This window comes from Macrobrachium nipponense, chromosome 42 (assembly GCF_015104395.2).
Source record: "Macrobrachium nipponense isolate FS-2020 chromosome 42, ASM1510439v2, whole genome shotgun sequence".
Lineage (NCBI taxonomy): Eukaryota > Metazoa > Arthropoda > Malacostraca > Decapoda > Palaemonidae > Macrobrachium > Macrobrachium nipponense.
The window spans coordinates 22090417-22114227 of NC_061103.1; positions in this window are offsets into that span (position 1 = coordinate 22090417).

Here is a 23811-nt window from a genome sequence, read left to right on the forward strand (position 1 = left end):
GGCTTCTTTTTGTATCGTAATAAAACCAGGCTGCTCCATATGTTTCTCCACCTGCTTTTGAATTGTCTCATACCCCTGGCGGTTTCTCCTAGCGGTTCTGTATCGAAACGTCAGGAGGGGCCTTGGGTAATTTTATGAATAATTTGCACTCTCCTTTGTTCCCAGCAAGTAGAGGGGGAGATCCGCCATCTTTGTTCCAGGCTCCTGCTACGCAAGCGCATAGGTTAGATGGTACGTGGTCAGCGCTAGGCCTACCAGGCGTACCAACCTTGGATGGTCTGCTTGCGCATTATATGACGTCACGGTTCCAGCAGGGTCCGGCAGCGCTGAATGTTCCTCATCCCCCGGGCTTGCAATTTAATGGAATTAATGCCGCTGCTTCTCCATCCCACTCAGTATTTACAGCGATGCAGAACGTGGGAGGTAATTTGGCAGCAAACGTGCGGTTACCAGCAGAAACCTCTCAGTCTCTCCCTACGAGAGCGATGACGTCACAACATACGTCACACTCTGAGATGGCAGGCGTGATGACGTCACAGACCGATTCTCGGCCTTTTTCGCTGCACCCAGACGCTAATACGCCTTCTGATCCGTCAATGCAAACTGTAATGCAGAAGTTACAGGATATAGAGGAGAGAATGAATAAGAGAGACAAAAAGAAAAAGTGTGATTCGCCTTCTTCGTCTTCTTCCTCTAGTTCGGCGTCATCGCTAAGTCCGATAACGTCACGGCGAGCGCCAGTCAAGCGTTGGAGGAGGATTCGGGAGTTCCTAGCGGATCCTCGGGCCAAGAGGAGAAGAATCAATTCTTCCTCTCCTTCGACGAAGACTGTCATTTTTTCCAAGTCAGCAAGAAGGTCGGAAAATCAGTGGCTATTAAGCACAAGGTTGCCAGACGAAGGCCGTTCGCAAGAGTCCGAACAAGCGAGAGAGGTGACGGCCGGACGAGCTGGCGGCCGAGGCGGAGTTGCCAGTTCGGATCGCAAAAACTGCGATACCTCTGGTAAAATCGACGTTGGCGGCGAAAGGTGCAGCAGAGGATGGAATGCAGGTCCCAGTTTCGCCCGTAAGGCCGTTCAAAATACGTACGAAGGACGTTAAGGCTCCTATTAAAAGTACAAAAAATAGAGAGTTGGCAACCTCGGCGGATACGTTCGTGGAGGCAGTGTCCGTCTGGATAGAAGGCCGAGGCCGGGCTCGCCGACGCTCGAAAATGATGCCAATGCTAATAAAAGACGAACTTACCTCTGTCTTAAGGGAGCCTTCATCTTGGAGATCTAGACGAGATTCTCGCTCTAGATCAGTGAGCAGAGAAAGAGTGAGACGTTCTCGTTCCCCTTCCCCTGCTGACTATCTGGGATCGAGCCAACAGCGGCCAGCAAAGATCAAAAGAGGCCGCGGCCGTTAGGGGCAGGCGGCCGTGGACAATTCCGGGCCGTCTGTCAGAAGATAGAGGCGAGACAACATCTCTCGTGACGGAGAGTGGTACACTAGAGCCGGAGGAAGGAGAAAACCAAGAGTTTCTGGCCTCGTATGCAGAGGTTATTGATTTGATTCGTCAATTCAATAGCCTTTTGGAGAAGACAGAAACACCGGCCAGTATGCTTCCTCCTGGAATTGACATGGCGTTTGGACTAAAGAGGGATACCAAGGTGTCGTATGAATTGCCTTGTTCGAGTCATGCGGAATCGGTCTTGCAACACGTAAACGCAAAGATTGCAGGGAGGGATAATTCCTTAAGATCTAATAGATCATTTAAATTTATTCCCCCTCCAATGATAAAGCAAAGGAAATATTATACGACACCGAAGGTCCCTTTGCTGTCTAGACAAATGAACCCTAATGTTGTAAGGTTAAGGCCTGGATTAACCTTGGATCAGGTTAAAATGGAGTGCCCTTCGATGACGTACCAAGAGGCTGCCACGTTAGAAGCAACAGCTTCTTCTGTCTTTCAGGCTGCGTCCTGGTTAGACCTTTGGTCAACAGCAGTTGGCGAAAATTGCATCCTCGGAAGCAACAAGGAAAGTAGTAGATGAACCATTGTTCATTAGATTACTACAGTCAGGGTCCCAAGGCGATTGCGTACCTGACAAACGTAAGTGCCAATGTTTGGGCAAATATCCTGCGAATGAGGAGAGATGCAGCATTGGCTAGACTAAGCCGCAATGTGGATTTGGATTCCCTGTTAGCAATGAGGAATGGGGATATCTTGGAATCGCAACTACTGTTGCCAGAGGTCATACTGGAAGAAGCGATAGATAGAAGAAGGATGGACACTAACGATAGGTTGGTGCAACAGGCAGTTAGGAAAACCTCTTACGTCAAACTATTCCTTTGGAGGGAAGACAACAGCAGATGTCTCGAAAGAAACCATGAGACATAGCATCCCTAATAGAGTCACAAGACCCTCTTCCCCAAAGAGGATAACTCATCGGCCCCTTTCACAATAGAAAACAACAGAGGAAGGGGCCAATAGGGAAGGGGAGAGGCTCAAGAAGATAGGATGGGCGCCTCCCATCACTCGGCCACACCAGTGGGGGGTTGCCTGGCAATCACTGGAAGGTGTGGCAGGAACTAGGGGCAGAGCAGTGGGTGGTGGATGTTCTCAGGATCGGGTATTTGATTCCGTTCGAGGTAACCCCGCCCTGACAGATCAACCATTACCCCACGTCACTTATGCCCACAAATCTCAGAAGGCCACTATTCTGCAGGACGAAGTGAAGAAGATGATGGAAAAAGGAAGCTGTGCAACAAGTATGCAGTCCGACAAAAGCTTCTACAGCAGGATTTTCCTGGTACCCAAAGCCAACGGGGAGTGGAGGACAGTAATAGACCTGTCAACGCTGAATCTGTTTATAAGGAAAACCAGTTTCAAGATGGAAACTCCGAAAACGGTTCTACAAGCAGTTCAGAATCGGAGACTTTATGCTGACAGTCGATCTAAAGGACGCATATTTTCAGATACCAGTCCATCAGTCTTCAAGGAAATTTCTCCGCTTCAGTCTTGCAGGGAAAGCTTTCGAGGTTCAAGGTCCTGTGCTTCGGATTAACAACGTCTCCTCAAGTTTTTACAAGTGTTCACCCTCGTGTCGGCATGGGCGCGCACGCTCAGGGGATCAGGCTGATAAGATATCTGGACGATTGGCTGGTGATAGCAAAGTCCAGGGAGAAATTACTCAGGGACAGGGCGGCCCTCCTGCAGCTTTGTCACAGCCTAGGTATTGTGGTGAATCAGCAGAAGTCGCAGTTGGATCCAAGTCAACGTTTGGAATAGCTGGGAATGGTGATAGCACACACAAGCCAAAGTATTCCCGACAGACCAAAGAGTAGAGAAATGCAAACAAGTGGTTGAATGCCCTTTTCTGGGAAAGCAGACACAGCCAGCAAGACAGTGGCAGGTGGTGCTGGGAATCCTAACCTCCCTGGAGAAGCTAGTACCACAAGGGAATGGCTACACCTTCGTCCCTACAATGGAGGATGAAAGGAGTTTTGGTCACCAACAGTAGATCACCCCGTACGAAGCACAAATTCCCTTGTCGGCAGAAGGTTTGGTGGAAAGGAAAAGACTTTGCTGTGGTGGTGGACGACGACAATCTGCCAGTGGGTGTCCCCCTTCAACAATCCTCCCCAGACCTCTTTTTGCTGTTCTCGGATGCATCACTAGAAGGCCTGGGGAGCCCATATGGAGGAGTTGATGGTGTCAGCAAAATGGAGTTGCAAGGACAGAGAACTCCATATAAACGTGCTGGAGTTGAAAGCAGCTTTCCTGGCTCTACAAGAATTCAGGGAGAGAGTAAAGGGACACTCGGTGGTATTGATGTCAGACAACACCACAGTAGTAGCTTATATAAACAAGCAAGGAGGCCTAGTTTTTCTCGGGCAGTTACATGTGACTGACCAGTTCAACTTCACCAGTGGGCTATAGAGAACCTGGTAGACAATCAAGGCCAGGTATATTTCCGGGAAAAAGAAACATAGTGGCCGACAAGTTGAGCCGCAGGGATCAGATTCTGGGAACGGAGTGGTCCCTACACCAACAGGTAGTGGACAGGATGCTCATGTTGTGGGAAGGACCGATCATAGACCTATTCGCAACCAGGTACAACAAAAAGTTGGAAGTGTATTGTTCAGTAGTCCGGACGAAGAGGCAGCAGCAGAAGATGCGCTACAACACCCCTGGGACAATCTGGACGTGTACGCATTTCCTCCATTTTGTCTAATCCGTCAGGTTCTGAACAGGGTAATGCGGTCTCAGAACCTCAAGATGACCCTGGTAGCCCCCGTTATGGCCGAAAGCAGAGTGGTTTCCAGACCTACTGGAACTCCTAGTAGATGTGCCAAGAGAGTTACCTCCATGGAGCAACCTTCTGTGTCAGCCTCACGTGGAGAGGTACCACCAGTCGGTGAAGTCCCTATCGCTTCCCAGGGTGGAGACTGTCAAGTATCTCCTCCGAGAGCAAGGGTTTTCGCAGAAAGCAGCAACTCAGATGCAGGTAATATCAGAAAATCATCTGCGACAGTATCCAACGGAAGTGGTCAGCATACTGTGATTGGTGTCGTAGGGGGAACGTGTCTCCACTCGGTACCACTATTCAGCAGTTAGCAGACTTTCTGATATATCTCAGAACAGAAAAACATATGTCTGTATCTGCAGTGAAGGGGTACAGGGCTGCTCTAGCCTCAGTCTTACGAATGAAAGGAGTGGACATATCGTCTTCATGGGAGTGGCCATGCTGATGAGGAGCTTTGAACAGTCATGCCCACCAAAGGAGCTAAAAACCCCAGATTGGGATCTGACCAAGGTACTGAGTAGTCTGACAAAACCCCCTTACGAACCACTAAGGCAGTCCACGGATAGGAGCCTGACCCTGAAGACAGTCTTCTTATTGGCCCTGGCTTCAACCAAAAGGGTGGGGGAGCTACATGGCCTTTCATATCTCATAAAGCACTCGAGAGGTTGGAGATCAATGGTGTGTGAGTTTGTCCCAGAATTCGTGGCAAAGACCCAAAATCCAACAATAGTAGACGGCAGATTCGACTCCTTTACCATACCTTCCTTGGCAGACTTTGTAGAGACAACGACAAAGCTGAAATGCTCCTGTGCCCCGTCAGGGCACTAAGGGAGTATATTAAAGAGAACAAGGCACCTCGGCCGGGGTGCCAGAGTTGTTCGTAAGTACAGGACGGAACAAGAAGGAAGTGTCCAAGAATACATATCATTTTGGCTAAGGGAGACAATCAGAAATGCTTATACTGCAGAACAGGGTCAGATAGCCAGGTGGGAGCTAGAGCTCATGACATCAGGGGTGTGAGTGCTTCCCTAGCATTTAAGAAGAACATGTCTGTGGATAAAATCTGAAAGCTGGCGTGTGGAAGCGCCAAACAACTTTCACCTCATTTTATTTGAAAGATGTTGCCCATAGATCCTTGGACACCTTTTCCTTGGGTCCAGTGGTGGCGGCCCAACAAGTGATATAGTTCATCCAGTGCCCCTGGCGGTCAGTTTGCGTCTAGTCTAAGATGAAGGTATGAAAGTAGAATGAATGGGATGACTGGTCTTTTTTCTTTACTACTTTCTTCCTACTCCTTTAACTACGGGCAATATAAAGGAGAGTACCGTCATGTGCTGGAACGGACTAGATGCAGGTGAGATGGTCAGCCATACTGTGAAGCTATCTTAGCTGATGTTATATACTTTTCAGTAGCAACACACCCCTCTGGATAATAAGGAAAGAAGGGTGAAGGTGGATCCCAGTCGCAAAGGGACAAGAGTAAACAGTAGAATGGTATCTACACCAGTGGGAGGAAACCAATAGATCCGCTTATATCTTTGGTCCTAGGTTCATTGTCCATTCTCTAGAATTTTCCCTATATATTCGGAAATGGATAAGGTGGCAAACTTCCAGTCAGTTGTAGAGACTTACCTCCCTCCAATAGTAAGTCTATCCTAATGTTAAGACCGAAGGTTTGTTTCGTGTATGAACAAATACCAAATTTGTAACTAATTTGTATTTTTCATAACTAACAAACCTGAGGTCTTAACAGTTAAAGGCCCACCTCGAACCACCCCTCTAGCAGTCTAAACTGGGTTAGAAATATAACTGATGGGTCACAGGTAGCCGTGGGCATTCTGGGTATACATGCCCCGTGACCTGGTATAGATGCCATTAGTCCCTGGATCTCACAAGTGTAATTTTAATTCTACCGGTTTCCAGCTTGGCGCTAGTAAATCCTAATGTTAAGACCTCAGGTTTGTTAGTTATGAAAAATACAAATTATTACAAATTTGGTATTTGTTCATACACGAAACAAACCTTCGGTCTTAACATTAGGATAGACTTACTATTGGAGGGAGGTAAGTCTCTACAACTGACTGGAAGTCCGCTCCTAGAGTAAAGCACTTGTCGTGCGTCACTTGAATGTGTCTCAAGTAATGGGATGCAAAGACCGATTGCATCTCCAAAAGGTTGACTCCACTAGAGTCTGTATCGACAAGTTCTTGTGGAATGCCAAAGAGGTAGCGACTGCTCTTACCTCGTGAGCTTTAACTCTAAGGAGGTCCAGTTGTTCTTCTTTACACGCTAAATGGGCTTCCTTGATTACATCTCTGATGAAGACGCCTGAGCATTTTTAGAGATCTGTCTTCTGGGATCTCTAACTGAGCACCATAAACTTTCCTTACTCCCCTTTAGTTCGTTCTTCCTTTCTAAGTAGAACTTAAGGCTTCTCACTGGGCAAAGAGCCCTTTCTCGCTCTGTACCTACTAGAGACGAAAGTCCTTTTACCTCGAATGTTCGAGGCCAAGGTTTCGAAGGGTTTTCATTCTTCGCTTACTCTTTTCGCTGAAGCTAGCGCGACCAAGAATAAAGACTTCCTTGTCAGATCTCTGAACGTAGCCTTACAGGGAGGTTCGAATTTGGAGGTCATTAAGTATTTTAGTACCACATCTAAGTTCCAACTAGGTGCTCTAACCCTCTGTTCTTTGACGTCTCGAAGAATTTTATCAGGTCATGCAAAATCTTTGTCTTCCCCAATATTAAGGCCTCTATGCCTGAAGACTGAAGATAGCATACTTTTATAGCCCTTAATTGTAGAGACTACTAAATTACATTTCTCCTTCAAGTAAAGGAGGAAATCAGCTATATCTGTCACAGAGGTACTGGAAGAGGATATCTTCTGAGCTCTACACCACTTGCGAAACACATCCCACTTCGACTGGTAGACTCGAATAGTAGATGGTCTTCTAGCTCTTGCGATCGCTTTCGCAACTTCTCGAGAAAAGCCTCTCGTTCTGACAAGTCCTTCGATAGTCTGAAGGCAGTCAGAGCGAGAGCGGGCAGGTTTTTGTGATACCTGTCGAAGTGGGGTTGTCTGAGAAGATCGCTCCTGTTTGGGAGAGATCTCGGAAAGTTCTACTATCCATCCCAGTACCTCTGTGTACCAGTTTTGCGCTGGCCAGAACGGGGCTATGAGGGTCAGTTTGGCTCCCCCCCTCTGCTGCTGCAAACTTCCTTACCACTTCCGATAATATTTTGAACGGAGGAAAAGCATACCCGTCTATTCCGGACCAATCGAGAGAAGGGCGTCCACCGAAATCGCCCTTGGGTCGGCGATCGGGGAGCAGTAACTTTCCAGCCTGTTGTTCCAATGGGTGGCAAAAGATCGTTATATTTGATCTCCCCCAGAGGTTCCATAGTCTGTTGCATACCTCCTGATGCAACGTCCATTCTGTAGGCAGTACTTGGTCTCTCCTGCTCAGAAGGTCGGCTCTTACATTTTTGTCCCCTTTGAATGAATCTCGTCCGGAGAGTGATTCTTCTCTCTCTCTGCCCCAAAGCATAGTTCTCTTGCTTTTCTTGTTTTAAAGGGAGAACGAGTGCGTCCCTCCTTGCTTCTTGATGTAAGCTAGGGCTGTTGTGTTGTCCGAATTGATTCTGCAGGACTTGAACCTGAGATCTGAGCCTCGAAGTGTATGAGAGACAGGTGAATCGCTGCTAATTCCTTCATATTGATGTGCCAGGACACCTGTTCTCCCCTCCAGGTGCCTGACACTTCTCTCGTCCCTAGAGTGGCTCCCCACCCCGCATCTGAGGCGTCGGAATACAAAACACTAGCCGAGGGTTCGGAACGTGAAGGGATACTCCTTCGTTGATCCTGCACGGATTCATCCACCAACGCAGGTCGTCCTTTTATTTCCTTCGTGATCTGGAAGGAATCGGACAGATTTTTGAGATTTCTGATCCCAATGTTCTATTAGATAGAACTGTAACGGCCTTAGGTGAAGCCTTCCTAGAGAAATGAACTGTTCCAACGAGGGAAAGGGTCCCAGAAGACTCATCCATTCCCTCGCGGAACATTGTTCTTTCTCTAGGAAGGTTGCTACTTTTTCCAAGCAGCGGTTCTGTCTTTCCTGTGATGGAAACACATGAAAACCCCGAGAATCCATCCGAATCCCCAGATAAACAATGTTCTGCTGGGGAATCATCTGGGATTTCTCGAGGTTTACCAACAGTCCCAAGGACTGTGTTAACTCCAGTGTCAGTTTTAAGTCCTCCAGACATCTGACTCGCGACTGTGCTCGTATCAGCCAGTCGTCTAGATACAAGGAGGATTCGAATCCCTTCGAGATGAAGCCAGTGAGCCACATTTTTCATTAGTCCCGTGAATAACTGGGGGGCTGTTGATAGTCCGAAGCATAGGGCCCGAAATTGAAATACTCTTCCTTGAGCCATAAATCTGAGGTATTTCCTGGAAGACGGGTGTATTGGCACATGGAAATAAGCATCCTGCAGGTCCCGGGATACCATCCAGTCCCCTGGACGCAGGGCTGCTAACACCGAGGCTGTTGTCTCCATTGTGAACTTCCTCTTTGCTACGAACACGTTCAGGGCGCTCACGTCCAGAACTGGCCTCCAACCTCCTGAGCTTTTCGAACCAAGAACAGGCGATTGTAAAACCCCTGGGAAGAGAGATCTTTTACTTCCTCTATGGCTTCCTTGTAAAGCATCTGCTCCACGAGATGTAGAAGGGCTTGTTTCTTGACAGAATCCTTGTAGTTTGCTGTTAACTCCCTTGGAATTGTAGTTAAGGGAGGTTTTTCCCTGAAGGGGATTAAATATCCTTTCTTTAGGATGGATAGGGACCAGCGTCGGCACCTTTCTGTGCCCAAGGTTCGTAAAAGTTTAAGCCTGGCACCCCACTTTTGTCTGGAGGACCACAGTCTCACTGGGTCTTGACGAATGGCCTTCGAGAAGACCTTCCTCTCTTCTCCGGTCGTCTACTTCTAAGAGAAGATCTTGGTGCAGACCTTCCCCGAAAGGGCTGCTGGAAGGAACTTTCTCCTTTTTTTGCAACCGAACAGCAGTTTTTTTAGCCTTTTAGCTGACTGGGCCAGCAGGATCCTGTGTGGCCTTTTCTGATAAAGTCTTTGAAATGTCCTGTCCCTCACTATTTCCTGCGGAAAAAGGTGACTAGAGAGGGGCGCGTATAAAAGGGAGGATCTCTGCAGAGGGAAACAGATTTCGTTAAGAAGGAGCTAAACACTGCCCTCTTCTTCAATATACAGGATCCAAAAAGGGATGCCACTTCATTGGAGCCATCCATTACCAGCCTTGTCTAGCAGGTTAATACACTGCCCAACTCTTCCATGGTAACGAATTCTGGTTCTTGAGACTTCTTGGCTAAAGCTCCCAAAGCCCAGTCCATAAAGTTAAAGACTTCGAGAGTCTTAAAGAGGCCCTTGATGAGATGATCAACCTCACACATTCCCCAAGAGGCTTTTGCAGAGTGCAGAGAGCGTCGTGTAGACGCATCTACAAGAGCGGAAAAGTCCGCATCAGAGGACGAGGGAGTCCCAGGCCCATTGGCTCCTTGGTGTCATACCACATACCTGGTTTCCCTGTCAGCTTAGAGGGAGGACAAGAAAATACTGTCTTCCCCGCTTCCTTCTTAGATCTGAGCCAGCTCTCGAGACTCTTCAGAGACTTTCTCATAGAAAGAGTAGGGGTCATCCTAACGAAGGCGGAGGCCTTCAACATTTTCGTACTGGATAATAAAGATCCCGGAGAAGGGGGATCCGACTGGCGTAGCGAGTCTCCAAACACCTGCAGCAAAAGAGAAGCAAGTCTCTTATAGTCCGAAACTCCTGCATCTTTGGATATCTCTTCATCCGAAACTTCTTCCAAAAGCGATGCAGGAGAAGAGGGCTTTGCCTTTTCAGGAGACCGATCCGTCGAAAGAAGCCTTTTTCTTTCGTCCTTATTCCTATCCTCCTTCCTGCACGAGTCCTGGAGTTTCCCTATACTCGGGCTTCTGCTCTGCTCCTTGCGTCTGCTAGGAGAGGCGCTTGCGTCCTGAATCAGGCGCCTGTGAGGCGAAGAGCGCCTGCTAGGAGAAAGGAGAACATGCCTGTTGCCTGGCGCCAAGAAGGAGAAGCGCTTGCGTCCTGGGGTGAGCGCGTTGCCTGGGCCCAAGAAGGCGATGGGCGCTTAGCGTCCTGGTGAGGCGCGCCTGGGCCAAGAAGGCGAGGCGCTTGCGTCCTGGTGAGGCTGCCTGGTCCAAGAAGGAGAGGCATTTGCGTCCTGATGAGGACGCCTGGAAGGCGAAATGCGCCCTGCGAGGAGAAAGGAGAACCCTTTGTTCCCGTCGTCCAGGAGAGAGACGTTTGCGTCCTGGTGACTGCGTCTAGCAGGCGAATAGCTCCTTTTCCCTTTGCGTCCATCCGGAGAGGCGCTAGAATCTCTCCTATCCCTCCTGGGAGGTGAAGAAAACTGTCTAAATTTCGGCGCCTATTCGGCGAAACTCTTGCGTCTTAGAATGATATTTGAAGATCCTACAGGACTCCTGATTCCTGGGTACTTCCCAGAGGGAGAGGGTTGTTCCTTCGGAAAATGTCTAGAGGACGAACGAACGCTCCTTCCTTCTTGCGGAGCTCTGAATAGAGAGGGGCTCTCTTCTCTCCCGGAGCTCTTAGCCGCACGAATTCTCTCACGAGAAATCCGCGAATCAGACTCCTGATGCTTGCCATGAGAGGCGAAATCATCTCTAGCAAAACTCCTGGGAGAACTCTTGCTCGTAGGGAGTTTCCGATTCCTGTCATATGCGACTGAAGAAGGTCTCGCTGGGGACGAAAACCTTTCAGGCGAGGAGCGTCTGCTAACGCCAGGGCGCTTACTCTCTGAGGCTCTCCTAACAGAACTCTTGATGGGAAGAGAAATGTCTTTCTTCCTAGAAGAGCCTTCAGAAAGAACTCCCACTAAGGCAGACAACTGCTGTTGGAGTCCTACCAAGACTTCCTTCGTCTTGTGTGATAAGTCTTCCGGAGAAGAGTCAGGAGATCTCATAGCTCTCCTCTTACGAGCAGGCGAATACTCCGGAAAAGGCTCAGGACTGGAATGCAACGCTTCGCTTGCTGGCGTCTTCCAGGATCTCTTAAGAGGACGCGACTTAGAGGAAGAACTCCATCCTCTTCTGGGAGACGAAGAGTCTGAGTCCGAAAAGCACTTCCTGAGGACGCTTTTGCAGTAGCTGTCCTTGGCAGCCTGGGAAGCGGCTACAGGATCTGCCGAAGGGACGCCTGACCGTTGGGAATACCTCTACAACATCCCCCTTTGGCGGCTTTCGACATTTCCTCCCTCCCTTGGTCATGGGAGTCTGAAAGAGGATCTAGCCTAGGAGCAATGCGGGGGAGTCGGTCAGACGCCCCCCTCCACTTCACTGGGGAGACCACTGCACAAATCACTGCACACATCACTGCGCTTACCTGTCTCCTTCATTGCTTGCAGTTGCGATTTCAAGCGATTATCGAGGCTCTCATTGCAGCCATTTCCGTAGACGCATCTACAGGTTCGCTGCTGGGGGAAGGGGCTGAACCAAACTATGAGCAGGTGAATTACTAGAAAAGTTAGGAGCTACTTCTTGTTCATTAGAGCAGGATACTACTTGAGCTTCTGATGGAAGCCCTCCTATCTTTCTCAAGTTTCCCTTACATAAGAAGCCAAGGTCTTCCATTCCACTTCCGTTAAACTCTCAACCATTCCAGACATGGTGTTAGTCCGCAGAACAATCATTCCCCCTACATTTTTTTACAGACTGTGTGAGGATCCACCGATGCTTTCGGTAGCCTCACCTTACATTCCTCTTTCGCACACACCCTAAATACAGGTGCCACGTCAGACATTTTAAAGAGAATCCAAACCAAAATCCAAAAAAACGGTCCACGATAAGCGTATGCCAAAACCAAAGATCAAAGTACATCACCAAAAGGTCAGATAGATAATCCTCGGCCAACGAGAAAAGAATTCCAATGCAGGAGGTACCAACAACGATGTTGTTGCTACCGGCGACAGAAAAATTCTGGTTAGAAAATGGGAATGGTTCCTATTTCCCGCCACCCAGCGGCGGGAGTGGGCTGGTCACCTGACCTACCTGTCGCGTGTGCCACGAGTTTGAATTCTGTCGGGACGTCAGAGACTATAGCTAAGTATATATCTGCCGGGAAGTTGCATGTACAAAAGTATATCATCAGCTAAGATAGCTTCACAGTCCGTTCCAGCACATGACGGTACTCTCCTTCATATTGCCCGTAGTTAAAGGAGTAGGAAGAAAGTAGTAAAGAAAAAAGACCAGTCATCCCATTCATTCTACTTTCATACCTTCATCTTAGACTAGAAGCAAACTGACCCGCCAGGGGCACTGGATGAACTATATCACTTGTTGGGCGCCCCCACTGGAACCCAAGTGGAAAGGTGTCCAAGGATCTATGGGCAACATCTTTCAAATAAAATGAGGTGAAAGTTGTTTGGCGCTTCCACCCACACCAGCTTTCGAATTTTATCCACAACATGTTCTTCTTAAATGCCAGGGAAGCACTCACACCCCTGATGCATGAGCTCTAGCTCCCACCTGGCTATCTGACCCTCTGTCTTCTGCCGTTTAAGCATCTCTGATCGTCTCCCTTAGCCAAAATGATATTGTATTCTTGGACACTACCTTCTTGTTCCATCCTGTACTTACGAACAACCTCTGGCACCCGGCCTGAGGTGCCTTGTTCTCTTTAAGTACTCCTTAGTGCCCTGACGGGGCACAGGAGCATCTCAGCTTTGTCGTTGTCTACAAAGTCTGCCAAGGAAGGTATGGTAAAGGAGTCGAATCTGCCGTCTACTATTGTTGGATTTTGGGTCTTGGCCACGAATTCTGGGACAAACTCACATACCATTGATCTCCAACCTCTCGAGTGCTTTATGAGATATGAGAGGCCATGTAGCTCCCCCACCCTTTTTGTTGAAGCCAGGGCCAATAAGAAGACTGTCTTCAGGGTCAGGCTCCTATCCGTGGACTGCCTTAGTGGTTCGTAAGGGGGTTTTGTCAGACTACTCAGTACCTTGGTCAGATCCCAATCTGGGGCTTTTAGCTCCTTTGGTGGGCATGACTGTTCAAAGCTCCTCATCAGCATGGCCAACTCCCATGAAGACGATATGTCCACTCCTTTCATTCGTAAGACTGAGGCTAGAGCCGCCCTGTACCCCTTCACTGCAGATACAGACATATGTTTTTCTGTTCTGAGATATATCAGAAAGTCTGCTAACTGCTGAATAGTGGTACCAAGTGGAGACACGTTCCCTCTACGACACCAATCACAGTATGCTGACCACTTTCCTTGGTATACTGTCGCAGATGATTTTCTGATATTACCTGCCATCTGAGTTGCTGCTTTCTGTGAAAACCCTCGCTCTCGGAGGAGATACTTGACAGTCTCCACCCGTGAAGCGATAGGGACTTCACCGACTGGTGGTACCTCTCCACGTGAGGCTGACACAGAAGGTTGCTCCATGGAGGTAACTCTCTTGGCACATCTACTAGGAGTTCCAGTAGGTCTGGAAACCACTCTGCTTTTCGGCCATAACGGGGCTACCAGGGTCATCTTGAGGTTCTGAGACCGCATTACCCTGTTCAGAACCTGACGGATTAGACAAAATTGGAGGAAATGCGTACACATCCAGATTGTCCCAGGGGTGTTGTAGCGCATCTTCTGCTACTGCCTCTGCGTCCGGGACTACTGAACAATACACTTCCAACTTTTGTTGTACCTGGTTGCGAATAGGTCTATGATCGGTCCTTCCCACAAACATGAGCATCCTGTCCACTACCTGTTGGTGTAGGGACCACTCCGTTCCAGAATCTGATCCCTGCGGCTCAACTTGTCGGCCACTATGTTTCTTTTTCCCGGGAATATACCTGGCCTTGATGTCTACCAGGTTCTCTATAGCCCACTGGTGAAGTTGACTGTCAACACATGTAACTGGCGAGAAACTAGGCCTCCTTGCTTGTTTATATAAGCTACTACTGTGGTGTTGTCTGACATCAATACCACTGAGTGTCCCTTTACTCTCTCCCTGAATTCTTGTAAGCCAAAAAGCCAGAAAAGCTTGCTTTCAACAATCCAGCACGTTTATATGGAGTTCTCTGTCCTTGCAACTCCATTTTGCTGACACCATCAACTCCTCCATATGGGCTCCCCAGCCTTCTAGTGACGCATCCGAGAACAGCAAGAGGTCTGGGGAGGATTGTTGAAGGGGGACACCCACTGTCAGATTGTCGTCGTTCACCCACCAACAGCAAGTCTTTCCTCACTTCTGCCGACAAGGGAATTTGCTCGTACGGGTGATCTACTGTTGGTGACCAAAACTCCTTCATCCTCCATTGTAGGGACCGAAGGTGTAGCCTTCCTTGTGGTACTAGCTTCTCCAGGGAGGTTAGGATTCCCAGCACCACCTGCCACTGTCTTGCTGGCTGTGGTCTGCTTTCCCAGAAAGGCATTCACCACTTGTTTGCATTTCTCTACTCTTTGGTCTGTCGGGAATACTTTGGCTTGTGTTGTGTATCACCATTCCCAGATATTCCAAATGTTGACTTGGATCCAACTGCGACTTCTGCTGATTCACCACAATACCTAGGCTGTGACAAAGCGCAGGAGGGCCACCCTGTCCCTGAGTAATTTCTCCCTGGACTTTGCTATCACCAGCCATTCGTCCAGATATCTTATTAGCCTGATCCCCTGAGCATGCGCCCACGCCGACACGAGGGTGAACACTCTTGTAAAAACTTGAGGAGACGTTGTCAATCCGAAGCACAGGACCTTGAATTCGAAAGCTTTCCCTGCAAGAACCTTGAATTCGAAAGCTTTCCCTGCAAGACTGAAGCGGAGAAATTTCCTTGAAGACTGATGGACTGGTATCTGAAGTATGCGTCCTTTAGATCGACTGTCAGCATAAGGTCTCCGATTCTGACTGCTTGTAGAACCGTTTTCGGAGTTTCCATCTTGAAACTGGTTTTCCTTATAAACAGATTCAGCGTTGACAGGTCTATTACTGTCCTCCACTCCCCGTTGGCTTTGGGTACCAGGAAAATCCTGCTGTAGAAGCCTTTTGTCGGACTGCATACTTGTTGCACAGCTCCTTTTTCCATCATCTTCTTCACTTCGTCCTGCAGAATAGTGGCCTTCTGAGATTTGTGGGCATAAGTGACGTGGGGTAATGGTTGATCTGTCAGGGGCGGGGTTACCTCGAACGGAATCAAATACCCGATCCTGAGAACATCCACCACCCACTGCTCTGCCCCTAGTTCCTGCCACACCTTCCAGTGATTTGCCAGGCAACCCCCCACTGGTGTGGCCGAGTGATGGGAGGCGCCCATCCTATCTTCTTGAGCCTCTCCCTCTTCCCCTATTGCCCCTTCCTCTGTTGTTTCTATTGTGAAAGGGCCGATGAGTTTATCCTCTTTGGGGAAGAGGGTCTTGTGACTCTATTAGGGATGCTATGTCTCACTGTCTTCTTCCGAGACATCTGCTGTTGTCTTCCCTCCAAAGGAGTATTTGACTGTTAGACGTTTTCCTAACTGCCTGTTGCACCAACCTATCGTTAGTGTCCATCCTTCTTCTATCTATCGCCTCTTCCAGTATGACCTCTGGCAACAGCAGTTGCGATTCCAAGATATCCCCATTCCTCATTGCTAACAGGGAATCTAAATCCACATTGCGGCTTAGTCTAGCCAATGCTGCATCTCTCCTCATTAGCAGGATATTTGCCCAAACATTGGCACTTACGTTTGTCAGGTACGCAATCGCCTTGGAACCTGACTGTAGTAATCTAATGAACAATGGTTCATCCACTACTTCCTTGTTGCTTCCGAGGATGCAATTTTCGCCACTGCTGTTGACCAAAGGTCTAACCAGGAAGCAGCCTGAAAGACAGAAGAAGCTGTTGCTTCTAACGTAGCAGCCTCTTGGTACGTCATCGAAGGGCACTCCATTTTAACCTGATCCAAGGTTAATCCAGGCCTTAACCTTACAACATTAGGGTTCATTTGTCTAGACAGCAAAGGGACCTTCGGTGTCGTATAATATTTCCTTTGCTTTATCATTGGAGGGGGAATAAATTTAAATGATCTATTAGATCTTAAGGAATTATCCCTCCCTGCAATCTTTGCGTTTACGTGTTGCAAGACCGATTCCGCATGACTCGAACAAGGCAATTCATACGACACCTTGGTATCCCTCTTTAGTCCAAACGCCATGTCAATTCCAGGAGGAAGCATACTGGCCGGTGTTTCTGTCTTCTCCGAAAGGCTATTGAATTGACGACTCAAATCAATAACCTCTGCATACGAGGCCAGAAACTCTTGGTTTTTCTCCTTCCTCCGGCTCTAGTGTACCACTCTCCGTCACAAGGGATGTTGTCTCGCCTCTATCTTCTGACAGACGGCCCGGAATTCCACGACCGCCTGCCCCTACGGCTGCGGTCTCTTTGATCTTTGTTGGCCGCTGTTGGCTCGATCCCGAATAGTTTCCCAGCAGGGGAACGAGAACGTCTCACTCTTTCTCTGCTCACGGATCTAGAGCGAGAATCTCGTCTAGATCTCCAAGATGAAGGCTCCCTTAAGACAGAGATAAGTCCGTCTCTATTAACATTGGCATCGTTTTCGAGCGTCGGCGAGCCCGGCCTCGACCTTCTATCCAGACGGACACTGCCTTCCACGAACGTATCCGCCGAGGTTGCCAACTCCCTATTCTTCGTACTTTTAATAGGAGCCTTATCGTCCTTCGTACGTATTTTGAACGGCCTTACGGGCGAAACTGGGACCTGCATTCCATCCTCTGCTGCACCTTTCGCCGCCAACGTCGATTTTACCAGAGGTATCGCAGTTTTTGCGATCCGAACTGGCAACTCCGCCTCAGCCGCTAGCTCGCGCGGCCGTCACCCCTCTCTCGCTTGTTCGGATTCTTGCGAACGGCTTCGTCTGCCAACCTTGTGCTTAATAGCCACTGATTTCCGACCTTCTTGCTGACTTGGAAATGACAGTCTTGGTCCGAAGAAGAGGAAGAATTGATTCTTCTCCTCTTAGCCCGAGGATCCGCCAGGAACTCCCGAATCCTCCTCCAACGCTTGACTGGCGCTCGCCGTGACGTTATCGGACTTAGCGATGACGCCGAACTAGAGGAAGAAGACGAAGAAGGCGAATCACACTTTCTTTTTGTCTCTCTTATTCATTCTCTTCTCTATATCCTGTAATTTCTGCATTACAGTTTGCATTGACGGGTCAGAAGGCGTATTAGCGTCTGGGTGCAGCGAAAAAGGCCGAGAATCGGTCTGTGACGTCATCACGCCTGCCATATCAGAGTGTGACGTATGTTGTGACGTCATCCCTCTCGTAGGGAGAGACTGAGAGGTTTCTGCTGGCAACCGCACGTTTGCTGCCAAACTACCTCCCACGTTCTGCATCGCTATAAATACTGAGTGGGATGGTGAAGCCGCGGCATTAATTCCCATAAATTGCAAGCCCCGGGGGATGAGGAACATTCAGCGCTGCCGGACTCTGCTGGAACCGTGACGTCATATAAATGCGCAAGCAGACCATCCAAGGTTGGTACGCCTGGTAGGCCTAGCGCTGACACGTACCATCTAACCTATGCGCTTGAGTAGCAGGAGCCTGGAACAAAGATGGCGGATCTCCCCCTCTACTTGCTGGGAACAAAGGAGAGTGCAAATTTAGATTCATAAAATTACCCAAGGCCCCTCCTGACGTTTCCGATACAGAACCGCTAGGAGAAAGCGAAGGGGTATGAGACAATTCAAAAGCAGGTGGAGAAACATATGGAGCAGCCTGGTTTATTACCGATACAAAAGAAGCCGGTAAGGTTTTGGTCATCCAAAGATGGTCTCCCCCCCTTCCTTTTTGTATTGGCTTTTCCCATAGAACTTCTTCCTCTGTTCCACCGACCAACCGCGACAAACAGAACACGGATTAGTAACCGTACATACGTTTTCCCTGCACCTACTACACGTTGGATGAGGATCCGTCGACACCGAAGTTAGGAACCTAGAACATGGAAAGCCACTGACTCCTGGGCATTTCCCTTTGTCTCCTCTTCGAAACGGTAGACGATCCCGATGTTGAGGCAAAATTCCATCATACCACGTATACACTCTTACCACACACTGATCACACTTGGAGAAAAAAGAAAAGGAATGAAAAATAAAAATGAAATGGATAAAGAACGGGCAAACTGAAAAACCGGCTTTAATGAGATAGACAGTAACACGTCTTATCTTAAAGGCGGTAGGAAAATAACTGATGGGTCACAGGTACCGTGGGCATTCTGGGTATACATGCCCCATGACCTGGTATAGATGCCATTAGTCCCTGGATCTCCACAAGTGTAATTTTTAATTTTACCGGTTCCAGCTTGGCGCTAGTAAATCCTAATGTTAAGACCGAAGGTTTGTTTCGTGTATGAACAAACGAAATTTCATATATAATTGTATTCAAATCGCGCTCTGCGCAAAACGGTTTAAGGTAACAAGTTACTTTTTTTTGTAATGTACGCTAAATTGCGATCATTTTGGTATATAACACATTGTAAAACGATAAAAGCAACACAGAGAAAATATTATCACAAAATAATGCATGAATTCGTAATGCGAGGACGTAAAAAATATTTTTTTCAAAAATTCACCATAAATCTAATATTGTCCTAGAGACTTCCAATTTCTTTCAAAATGAAGACAATTGATTGAATATTACTGTACTGTAAGAGTATTAGCTTACAATTGCAGTTTTCAACCATATCTGACGAGTTTAAAGTTGACCGAATGTCGAATTTTTTATATATATATTTTTTATGTGCAATTATTTCGGAAATAAGAAAAGCTACAACCTTTAAATATCTTTTGTTTTATTCTACATGAAATTGCGCACATTTTCATATATAAAACTCTATGAAATGCCTAATATGAAACGGAGCAAATATTCCGAGAATGGGAGGTACGCATTTCGGAGATTTGTGGCGGAGAATCCGCGCGCGGAGGGAAGGAAAGATTTTTTTTTAAATTCACCATAAATCTAAATATTTTGCTAGAGACTTCGAATTTGTTTCAAGATAAAGATAAATGACTGAATATTACTAGACTGTAAGAAAGTTTTAGCTTACAATTGCGTTTTTTCGACCATTTTCGGTAGAGTCAAAGTTGACCGAACGTGGTTTTTTTTATTTATCGTGATTTATATGCAAATATTTCAAAAATGAGAAAAGCTACAACCTTCAATTATTTTTGTTGTATTCTACATGAAATTGCGCACATTTTCATATATAAAACTTTATGTAACGGCTAATTTAAAATGGTGCAAACATTACCACAATCGCACGTATGATTTTTTCGGAAGAGTACCGCGCGGACGTAAAGAAATGTTATTTTTTTTCATAAATTCACCATAATCGAAATATTGTGCTAGAGACTTCCAATTTGTTCCAAAAGGAAGGTAAATGCTTGAATATTACTAAAATATAAGCATTTTAGCTTACAATTGCGTTTTTTTTACCATTTCGGTAGAGTCAAAGTTGACCGAAGGTTGAAATTTTGGCAATTATCGTTATTTATATGAAAATATCTCAAACTGATAAAAGCTACAACCATGGGTTGTTTTTAGTTGTATTGTGCATGAAATTGCGCACCATATATAAAACTTTATATAACGGCTAATTTTAAAATGGTGCAAACATTACCACAATCGCATGTATGATTTTTTTCTAAAGAGTTACCGCGCGGACGTAAGGAAAAAGTTTTTTCATAAATTCACCATAAATCGAAATATTGTGCTAGACTTCCATTTAGTAGCAAAATTAAGGTAAATGATTGAATATTACTAAAAATAGAGTTTTAGCTTACAATTGCGTTTTTTCGACCATTTTCGGTAGAGTCAAAGTTGACCGAAGGTTGAAATTTTGGCAATTATCGTTAATATGAAAATATCTCAAACTAATAAAAGCTACAATCATGAGTATTTTATTGTTGTATTCTACATAAAAATGCGCACATTTTCATATTTAATACTTCATGTAACGGCTAATTTACAATGGTACAAAAATTATGTCAAAGTGACAAAATAATTTCCAAGATGTGTCACAGATACTTTTTAGTGCGGCAAGAAAGAAATTCGCGCTTGCGCGCCTGTGTAACAATTGTAAACAAAACAACACCTTGATCCGTGAACTCCAAGCATCCCCAGGCACGTGATTCAAAAGTTTTAGGCTGGTAAGCCTATAAGTATTTTTTTCCGCGATTTTTAAAAAAACGTCCAGTCGGCACACGGGAGACAAAAATGTCGACGTAAAATACGTCCAGTCGCGTAAGAGGGTTATGATCTCTATTGACAGTGTGAATGCACAGGTTTGCAGTAGCACACTCAGCACAGCAGTCAACCAGACACATTCCATTTGTTGCTGTGAAACTGATTAAGCATGCCTCCTACTCATCATCAGTTTCTACTGCCAATACAGTGCATGCAAGACCACACAAGGACGTTGCCCACAGATCCTTGGAAACTATTTTTTTTCTTGGGGGGGAGGGGCGGGTCCTTTGTTTGTGTAGCTCATCCAGTGGACCTAGTGGGTCAGTTTGTATCTTGCCTAAGATGATGGTTTGAAAATGAGAATGATTGACATGGCTGGTCTTTTCTTTTCCCTTTTCTCTTTCTTCTCTTCCTATGGGCAGGAATGGATCCATCATACTCTAGAACTGGTCAGATGCAAGTGAATGAAGAAACTATAATGCTATGAGTATTTTATATTCTACACAAATTTACCTTTCAGTAGTAAACCCTCTAGCAAGGGGAGAGAGGAACAATAACAACCATGTATAGGTGGCTACATTAGGTTGTTATCTGAGCAGATATAGCTATCAACACCACCTCCAAACTAAGTTCCGACAACTTTTCTTGGTTCCTTCTCAGTTAAGAAATTATGTATACTCCATTTCTTTTGACTTAATGTAGTTACATTCCTCCTGTGAAGAGTGGGAGAGTAAGCAGTAGCTACAATTGCTACTGCAATTACCAGTTAATCCACTACTCGTTAAGAGAATATTGTCTGGCTCATTAAGACAGCTCCATGAGCCTCGGTGTCCAAGGTAGTGACATGTTTACACTACGCTCCTCCAGAGAATTTTCATTCTTCAGAACATTGACAGGTTGGCAAGCTCTTACATTTCCTTTGCTTTGAACTTAAACTCAGTTCCTGTCAGTCTTTCAAAACACAGTTCTTGTCAGTCTTTCAAGAGTTAATCGTCAGGTGCAGCAGCGATACCCAGGCCGAGGCGAACCAGGTCTGGGTTGGTGACAAGGACGTGGGTCTAGGAGAGCCTGATTGCCTGGATGAGATGCTTTCCTGAGAATGCATCTGTTCTAGCAGGACTGGCAGCAGCGTTGGTGGGAGCAGTGATGCAGCTCCCTGCCTGGAGAGAGCAAGCATCATCCTCACGACGCACCCCACCACACTCTTCGAGGTCGAAGCCTCTAGCGAAGAGGTCTGAACAGGGGACCTCTTAATCTCTCCAGATGCCCTATCCCAAGGAACAGGGACATCAACCATGGCTCCTGACGAAGAACCAGGCTTGGTCTTCAATGGTGGGTCCAAGCCACAGTCCCTTCTTTCGCTCCATGCCATTGCATGACGTAGAGCAGACTTCCTGTCACTGACTGTGGATGCACGACTTCCTTTGGGAGGTTATACCTTTGAAGAAACTCGTGAATGATCTCCGACACGGCCCCGGTCCCGCAAGCAGCACCCTTGGAACTAGGGACTGAAGGATGATCCTTGGTTTTACTCCCCCTGGGAGCGGAGTCTCGGTTCCCTCTCCCGAAGGAGTGGGAGAGCTAACGAGAGAACCAACTGCCTCCCCCAGGAGGGAGGATGCAGACCCTTAGAAGCCTCAAGGCAAGGTTTCTTGGGGGCAGAGAAGCTACCTTCCACTTCTTAGATCATGAAATCATGAAACCTTCGAAGGGGGAGGCAAAGAGGTGGCAGACAACGATACCTTCCTTATCTCTTCTTCAATTTTCTCTTCGACAGCTTCTGCGGGATCTTAGTCTGGGCCAAACTAGGAACATAAACAGGAGCAGGTCCAGAGGAATGAAAAGGTTCGGCAACAGAGAGAGAGATTGTCGCAGGAACAGGGTCAGGTTCTGATGCATGGTCAGCGAGGCATGATTGCAGGTATGGCTGGTGCTGGCATCCCCGTCATAGACAGGAGACAAGGGAGGGGCAGGAAACCTGGAAACTGCCAAAGGTGGTACCCTGAAACCAGGAGGCGGCGGCATTAGAAGCATTGTTAGACGGATCGATGGCATATGGTGTTGCACACCAACCAATGCTGTAGACGACACACTTAAGGGGTTGTGCGACCATACCAGGTGTGGTGGCGCGTAGTAACCAGACTGGGTCATGGTAGCAGTGGTAGTGGTGGCTACGGAGTAGTTAGCAGCGCTGCTGGATGCATTATTCAGATGAGCCAGCAGCACCTTTACCGAAGGAGGGACAAACCCACGAGTCCCAGGGAAGACCATGCCTGGCCTAGTCCCAACACCTCACCTGCAGAAGAAAAAGTCGGGTTAAGGGGAGTCCCTCCTCACTCCGAAGGAGGTCCTTCGAAGCGAGCAGAGACCCTCTATGGCCGCAGCCTTCCCTTCCTCTTCCCCCTCACCTCGTCAGAGGGAAATGGAGAAAGAGGCCTCACCCGAAGGGGATGCAGAGAGTACAGGACAGTGCCGGGATAGAGATAGGAAGACAAAGGATTTGCAATGTTAGGAGTCCCCACCATGGGTTTAGGTTTCCTCACATACCTCTTCCTCCTGGCAAACTTTCCCCACTGAGCAGCGGACCAAAGGAACACTCTTAACACAATTTCTCTATCACACTCACGCCCTTGGCAGGAGGCACAAAGGGAATGAGGATCCACTTCAAAGGAAGTGCGGATCTTCCCGCACTTCTTGCCGTCCACCCCTGGGCAGCACCAGCTGGGCAGAGGGCAACATAAGTTGCAAAAATCAAGGGTTTGCTGTATATTAATTTCAAACACTTCTACAACCACATACACTAAAGAACAAGGAATAATCCCACCGGGATAGAAGAATTGAAGAATAGCGAATAAGGAATAATCCCACCGGGATAGAAGAATTGAAGAATAGCGAACAACAGTCTGGTAGAGAGCGGTGCAAACACGTTCTTCCACGACAACGGCCGATAGCAAATTGGAATGTTTACGTCTGGTCGGAGGGACTACCAACGACCGGACCAGTAGTTAACTACCGAACTGCCTTGTTTGAAGAATTCAATGACCGTCTCCAGGCTACGCCTAAGCATTTCCTACTGTAAAGGACCTAGGTTTGTATACCGTATACAAACAAATTTGTTTTTTCTCATTTAAAACATTTATTAAAATTCAATTGCTGTCTAAATTACAAAAAATGGCTAACTTCTCTT